Source organism: Balaenoptera ricei, chromosome 20, assembly GCF_028023285.1.
Source record: "Balaenoptera ricei isolate mBalRic1 chromosome 20, mBalRic1.hap2, whole genome shotgun sequence".
NCBI lineage: Eukaryota > Metazoa > Chordata > Mammalia > Artiodactyla > Balaenopteridae > Balaenoptera > Balaenoptera ricei.
The window spans coordinates 2,826,358-2,834,930 of record NC_082658.1 but is presented as its reverse complement, the minus strand read 5'-3'; positions in this window follow the sequence as shown (position 1 = coordinate 2,834,930).

Here is an 8,573-nt window from a genome sequence, read left to right as displayed (position 1 = left end):
ATCCCAAATATTCAAATTTCATTAGAGAAGACCAATTCCAAAATCCAAGATTCTTCAATTAATGTGCACTTTAAATTACTAGATAATAGGAAACTTGAATATAATCTCTTTCTGATTAAATTTGTGCAGCTTCTGTACTCCCTTTCATGGTGCATAATTTGAATTTATAATTTCTATGGAAAAGCTAATATTCCACTGAGATAAAAACTCATCTAATTTTTGCAGCCAAGGACATTACAGCGGACACTCACATTCTGCAGAAGAGAAATAAAACTTTCCCAATAGTCTCTGGAAGAACACAGTGAAAAACCAGCTGCAGGAAAGAAATTCCACCTGCTCTAGAAAGATTAAGAACCACCGGGGTTTGGTAGTGGGGGTCATGAGGAAATAAGGTCAATTCAAATGTACTACAGCAGAAAATGTTAAGGGAATTCTCGAAATTCACTGGTTGTATAAAAAGAGTATTACTTCTGTGGTCCTCTTGGTCCAGGTCAGAAACCCAATGTGTCTACATGGACACAACACTCTGTCCTGTGCCTGTGCCCACCCCGTACCCATACCTACGTGTCTAGGCTTCCAACCCAGCCAGATTCCTTGGTGGGATGAAAGTGTTGTTTCAGCCCCTCAGTCATTCAGGAAAAGTGAGGTACTCTAAATCCCTGTTCTCTCATGGCCCCAAACTAAACCCTCACTTCCTTCTCTCTCCCAGAAAACCGTCGTGCGCGGGCAATCCTCCAACCGCATTTGGCCTCACTCCCAGCTCCCTGGTGGCCGCTCGCCACCGTCCAAGGATTCCCAAGTCAGTCAGTGATGCTTGGGACCCAACATCACTTTCTTCATCGTCTCTAGAGGCAGTGCCTGCTGACGCCCTGCTGAGATTTCTACTGGCAGGAGCTTAGCCCAAGTGCTGGTTCAAAGCTCTGGGTCTCGTGTCACCCTTCTAACTGCACTGTCTGCTCCCACCTGCTGTTCTCTGAGGTGAGGTACATTTTCAGGAATCTTCCGTCGAGCTCTCACACTTCTTCACGGGGCCTTCCCAGGAGCTGCAACGTGAAATTCCTCCCTAGGAGTGACATCATCAAGATGACATCATAGGTTGTTCTGAATTCAGTCCTTGTCACAAGAAGACAAACTCGTGTGAAAGAATTTCTATCTAAAATAAACCAGAGGATATGAAATGGACACTCCCGTGCCTGTGCCCTCAGGAAGATAAAAAACTTAAAGACTAAGAGACTCGGATGGTGGGGTGTTGATCAAAAGTAGTCCCATATCATCCTTGGGAAGTTTTGCTAGAGGCCTGGATGAGAGATGACCCGGGTCAGACTGGTCTCATCAAGTGGGCTGAATTGAGCTTTGCTTGTGTGACTGGACTGATTTTGTCTGCTCAGGAAGTTTTCCAGGCTGGTCTCTGTTTGTTGTGGATTTTAACTGACTCTAACTAAACTCTCCCCCCTTTACATTCTCTGCCTGTAAATACAACCTACCCCAAACCCTCAACAGACTCGCCATGGTTCCCTACCACTTGCTTGTCCCAAATTGCAATTCCTCTGCTGTTCCCAAATAAACTCATCTTTTTGAGCTTGCCTCAGTTTACCTCTTTATAGGTCAACACTAGCAACTACCCACAGGCAAGACACCATCATAAACATCCTGGAACCTGAGGGTGATGGCTAAAGCTCCCCTCTGGACCATAGAGACTGAGAAGGACCCCATTAGAAGAGTAAAAGGAGTGGCTACACTTTCACGGCACGGCCCCTCCTCCAGGCTAGCAGAACACTGCACAGAGAGGGCCCCCTGGGCCTATGGTTTCTCCAGTAGGAAAAAGAGAACCCCAAGTGGACATAGAGCTCTCCCAGCATTGCAAGACGCTTCCCAGGAGGCCCACTCAGGTCTAACCTCATGGGGGTCACTGGAGGAATCTAGAGAGCTCAACCTGGGGATCAGATAGAGATGGAGAACGGGAGGTGGGCGTACAGCAACCAGTACTCAGGTCCTGGCAAATGGCATTCCTGCTTACAGCAGCACCAAAGCAGTCCTTTAGTTACTACTAATTTGGGTGGTATGTGTTCATACTACCCAAAGCCGTCTGTAGATTCAATAATCCCTATCCAAATTCCAAAGGCACGTTTCATATAAGAAAAACAATCCTAAAATTCATATGGAACCACAAAAGATCCCGAATTTAAGAAAGAAGAACAAAGCTTGAGGCAACCCACTTCCTGATTTCAAACTATACTACATAGTTATAGTAATCAAAACAGTGTGGTACTAGCATAAAAACAGACATGTAGACCAAGGGAACAGAATAGAGAGGCCAGAAATAAACCCATGCATTTATGATTGATTAATTTATGACTAAGGAGCCAAGAATATACAATGCGGATAGGATAGTCTCTTAAATAAATGGTGCTGGGAAAACTGGGAAGCCACATGCAAAAAAAAAAAAAAAAAGAAAGAAACTGGACTCTACCTTACGCTGTACACTAAAATCAACTCAAAACGGATTAAACACTTAAACATAAGACCTGAAACCACAAAACTCCTAGAAGAAAACGTAGGGGGTAAGCTCCTTGACAATGGTCTTGCCAATAATTTTTTGGCTTTGACAACAAAAGCAAAGGCAATGCAAACAAAAATCAATAAATGAGACTACATCAAACTAAAAAGCTTCTCTCCATAAAAGAAACAATCAGCAAAATGGAAAGACAACCCATGGAATGGCAGAAGATATTGCAAATCATTAATTTGATTATATATATGTCCAAATATATACATATATATATATGCATATATATGTATATCCAAAATATGTAAAGAACTCATACAACTCAACAGCTAAAAACCCAAATAATATAATTTAAAATGGATAAATCACCTGAATAGACATTTTCCAAAGAAGATATACAAGTGGCCAACAGGTATATGAAAAAGTGCTCATCATCACTAATCATCAGGGAAGTTCAAATCAAAACCACGATGAGTTATCACCTCACACCTGTTAGAATGTCTGTTATCAAAAAGACAAGACATACAAAGTGCTGGTGAGGATGTGGAGAAAAGGGAACTCTTGTATGCTGTTGGTGGGAATGTAAAGTGGTACAGCCAGTATTTGAAAACAGTATGTAGGTTCCTCAAAAATTAAAAATAGAACTACATTATGACCCAGTAATTCCACTTCTGGATATATATCCAAAAAAATGAAATCACTATTTTGAAGAGATATGTGCACCTCCATGTTTATTGCAGCACTACTTACAATATTCATGACATGGAAACAATCTAAGTGTCTATCAATGGACGAATGGATTTTACTTAATATGGCATATATATAATGGAATATTACTCAGTCATGAAAAAGGAAGAAATCCTGCCATTTGCAACAACACAGAAGAAGCTTGAGGGCATTATGCTAAGTGAAATGTCAGACACAGAAAGTCAAATACCTCATGATCTCAAGTCAAATACTGCATGTTGAAATTAAAGTTCATCACTCCCACCTCTCAGGACAGGATGCTATATTTTAGCCCCTTGCTATTCAAAGTGTGGTCAGAGGATCAGGTGCAGTGACATCACCTGAAAGCTGATTAGAAGTGCAGAATCTCACACTCAACCCCAGGCCTACCAAATCAGAATCTGCATTTATCAAGATCCCCAGCTGATTCATAAGTACATTAAAGTTTGATAAGCACTGGTGGAGGTGCTTCCGCAAATGAGTTTTTGTTTCTGTATGTCCAACTCACTCACCTATGAGACAATGGAGCAGATATCCACAGCTCCTTTTGGGAATAATCCTAGCTTTTATCCAGTAAATTTCCAAGAAAAATGTAATAAAAAAAATTAGATAACCAACAAGGACCTACTGTATATAGCACAGTGAACTCTCCTCAATATTATGTAACAACCTAATTGGGAAAAGAATTTGAAAAAGAATAGATACATGTATGTGTATAACTGAATCACTTTGTTGTGCAACTGAAACTAACACAACATTGTCAATCAACTATACTCCAATATAAAATAAAAAGTTAAAAAATCAATCAATCAGTTTGAAAGGAAAAAGAAATTCACTTCATAAAAAGTTAGAGAAAATGTTCTCTGGAGACCCAACAGGTTTATTTTCCTTTGTGAAGAATCTGATGCTATATATGTGGAATCTAGAAAAATGGTACAGATGAACCAGTCTGCAGGGCAGAAATAGAGACACAGATGTAGAGCACAAACGTATGGACACCAACGGGGGAAAGCGGCGGGGGTGGGGGGGTGGTGGTGTGATGAACTGGGAGATTGGGATTGACACGTATACACTAAAATGTATAAAATAGATAACTAATAAGAACCTGCTGTATAAAAATTAAATAAATAAAATTCAAAAAAAAATCTGATGCTAAAATTAACTCTGCTGTAATTTTGCTGTTTCTGTTCTGTCTTCTGAGAATAAAGTAATAAAGTATGAAAATGCAAAGAAAAAAAAATGGATATCTATGAGCTACACCTAAATGAAGCATCCCTTGAGGTTAATAAGCGGTTTTCTGATCAAACATGGAAAGCAATGGCATTTGATGTCAGCTGATTTACTTTGCAAATCATATGTCATATTCATGCAAATAGTGACAAATAGGCCCCCTTGTCACTCCACCAAAACCAACACTTGTAGTCATACATGATTTCTGTCCCAATCTCATGAAACTGTTCATAATGACACTTTCATAAAACCGTTTCCAGTGAGAGGAAGAAAATCTGAAAATTATTTTTTAAATATTCCTTGGGAGTTATCTGTACCATTACAATGGTTGTTCAATAAAAGCCAGAAATTCCACAAACTCGACTCTTACCTCAATATGCCCCGCGACTATTATCTATGATAAGAATAACCTAGCATAATAAAAAAGAATGAAATGTTGCCATTTTCAGCAATACGGATGGACCCAGAGAATATCAAACTAAGAGAAGTTAGAGAAAGACAAATATTATATGATATCACTTATATGTGGAATCTAAAAAGATAATACAAATGAATCTATTTACAAAACAGAAGCAGAGTCACAGACATACAAAACAAACTTACAGTTACCAAAGGGGAAAGGATGGGAGGGATAAATTAGGAATTTGGGATTAACAGATACAAACTACTTTACATAAAATAGATAAGCAATAAGGATTTACTGTATAACACAGGGAACCGTATTCAATGTCTTGTAATAACCTATAATGGAAAATAATCAAAAAAAAAAACATATATATGTATAACTGAGTCACTTTGCTGTACACCTGCAACTACCACAATGTTGTAAATCAACTACACTTCAATTAAAAAAAAAAAAAAGAAGAACCCAGCATATTAATACCCCAGCTTCATCTCACCCAGGGATCTTTGGGGAACAGGCCTGAAAAGCTGAATGCTTAACAAGACCACGCGTGATTCTTAGCAACAAGAGATCGTGAGAAACTTGGCAAGTTGTTCTGACATGTTAGAGGGTATCAGATTCACCAGGATGCACCTTTCGTTAAAAAGAGCACGTTTCTGGATCCCAGCCTGAGATCCTGATTCAGTGAACTAGTGGAGGAGCACAAGACCTGCATTTTAAACAAACTGCCCAGGTGACTGACTTTCATGAAATGTTCAGCACCCACCTCTGGAAGGGCACTGAGTGGGGACATGCCCCACCCCTGCAGATCTGGGCCCCCTCCCAGGTGACTGACTTTCATGAAATGTTCAGCACCCACCTCTGGAAGGGCACTGAGTGGGGACACGCCCCCACCCCTGCAGATCTGGGCCCCTCCCACAGCTGTCCCCAGGCAACAGTTGACCGGATCAGATTTCTGATGGTTACGGTTCAGACCTTTACAGCCCAATTTAACACAAAATGTGTTCTTGCCTCAGTGACGTTGCCGACTAGCTCCCTGTAATTTTCCTATCAACAACTGAACTCCCGGGCAGTCCTTTCGCCCGTCAGCAGTTAAGGTTCCCGTCCTCAAAGCCCAAATTACCCTTGAAAGGCAATGGAAGAATTCTTCGTGCTCCCTCCAACGCCAGCTTCTGCAGCAGACACTGCCGTCTACCTGCTGCCCGTCCTGGGGATCCTGTCAATTGTGTTGGCCTTTTCTTTGTTTAATTGATCAGTGGTTTTCATAATTATTTTTAGCTATGAGACTCTTTTTCTTTTTTTCAAGAAATATCTTATATGGAACTCCAATAAAATAAAACTGCTGTGAATAAGATGGTGGGGGAAAAGGGAATGCGGGCAGCCTTCCCAGTCACACACACACACACACACACACACACACACACACACACACACCCTCGACCCCAAGGCAGTACTATAGAATCTTATGGATCCATGGAAGACAATCTGAAAATCTCTACCCTGGGTCATGCATTCAACTTTGGGGTATAGCACTGACTGCCTTCCTAGGTTTAAGTGTCTGACTTTAAATCTACCTTCAAAATGTTACAGATGAACTTATTTGCAAAGCAGAAATAGAGTCACAGATGTAGAAAACAAACTTATGGTTACTGAGGGGGGAGGGGACAGGGGATGGGATGAATTGGGAGATTGGGACTGACATATGCACACTACTACGTATAAAATAGATGACTAATGAGAACCTGCTGTACAGCACAGGGAACTCTACCCAGTGCTCTGTGGTGACCTGAATGGGAAGGAAATCTAAAAAAGAGGGGATACATGGATGTGTATAACTGATTCACTTTGTTATACAGCAGAAACTAACACAACAATGTAAAGCAACTATATGCCAATAAAAATTAATTAAAAATTAAAAAAATAAATCTACCTTCAAGAGTACAGTGGACACTTGAAAAATATGGGCATGAGGGACGCCGACCCTCTGCACTCAGTCAAAAATCCAAGTGTAATATAATTTGCCATCGGCCCTCTGTATGTAATACCTAGTTCATCCGTATCCAGGATCCCACATCTGCAGACTCAACCACTGATCGTGTAGGTACCGCAGTATTTACTACTGAAAAAGCTCCAGGTCTAAGTGGACCCACGGACAGTTCAAACCTGTGCTGTTCAGGGTCAGCTGTGCTGTTCTGCGTCTTGTAAAAATGACTAGTGAAACTGACACCTATGTTCACAATTCCAGTTCTAACTTAATCCCACAGGTTTGGTTAAAATTCCTTTCCAAACATTTTTTAGTCAGGTCCACTCAACTACTTACCAAGCTTGGGTTATTACAGACTTATATACAGTCTCAGAAAAAATAAATTAACAACTTAGAGTTAGAAATCATTATCTGCAACAGCGTCGTGACTGATGCTATTTTTAAACTTATACTTTTTCAGCACTAGTATATGGGAATACAATTGATTTTTGCACTTTGGCTTCTTATTCTGCAAACTTGCTAAGCTCATTGATTACTTTCAGTACCTTTTTCGAGGTTCTTTGGAGTTTTCTACACAATCATGTTATCTTCTAATATTAACACTTTTATTTCTTCCTTTCCAATCTACAAGACTTTTATTTCTTGTGCTTACATAATGGCACTGGCTAAGAGCTCCAGTACAATGTGGAATAGGAGTGGTGAGGGTGGACATTCTTGCCTTGTTCCCAATCTCAGAGGGAAATCATTCTGTCTATCATGATTAAGTATGATGTCAGCTGTGGGCCTTTTGAAAATGCTCATTATCAGGTTAAGGAAGTCCCACTCTATCCCTAAGTTGCAAGAGTTTTTTTTGTTGTTGTTGTTGTTTTTAATTTTTTTTTTAACGTGGACCTTTTTTTTTTTTTTATTGAATTTGTTACAATATTGCTTCTTTTTATGTTTTGGTTTTTTTTTTTTTGGCCTCAAGGCATGTGGGATCTTAGCTCCCTGACCAGGTATCAAACCTGCACCCCCTTCATTGGAAGGCCAAGTCTTAACCACTGGACCACCAGGGAAGTCCCTGCAAGAGTTTTTATCATGAACAGATGTTGACTATTGTCAAAAAGATAGTTTTCTTCTTCTTCTGTACGTTGATATGGTGAATTTTACTGACTGATTTTTGAATATAGTTTAAATCTTCGTTTGGGTCTCAAAGCCTTTGCTGTGTTTCAAAAACGTGCAGCTCAGAGGTGAGCCTTGGACTTCCGTGGGTTCAGACACAGAAGCGGGGTCCCTCTTCGCCAGCCAACTTCTCTCCGGGATGTGCCCACCCTCTCGCACGCTCACGGCCTCTTTTCCTGGATGCTCTGGCCAGAAACACAGGGCTTCTCTGAGTTTTAGCTGCCTGCACTGAGAGCGTTACGCTTCTCTGGGACTGAGGCCTGCCCTCAGAGCAAGACAAGAGAGAAAGAGAAGAAAGAAAACGAGGGTCCCCCACACGGTTCAGATCACAGGGGCTCCTTTTTCTAGTCCCTCAGGGAAGACAGGTGGCATTACTCTAGGAGTTTTCACCTCCCATGCCAGGCTGTGCACTTCAGGGCCGTAAGAGAAAAGACTAAAAACTGGAAAACACAATCCACTTTCGGTCACCTCTCCAGTATCTCACTCCCCAACCCCTCTGTTTTTGTTTACTTCTAAGTGTCGTCAGGTAGCTGGGTTTTTTTTTTTTTTTGTATTTTGCCCAA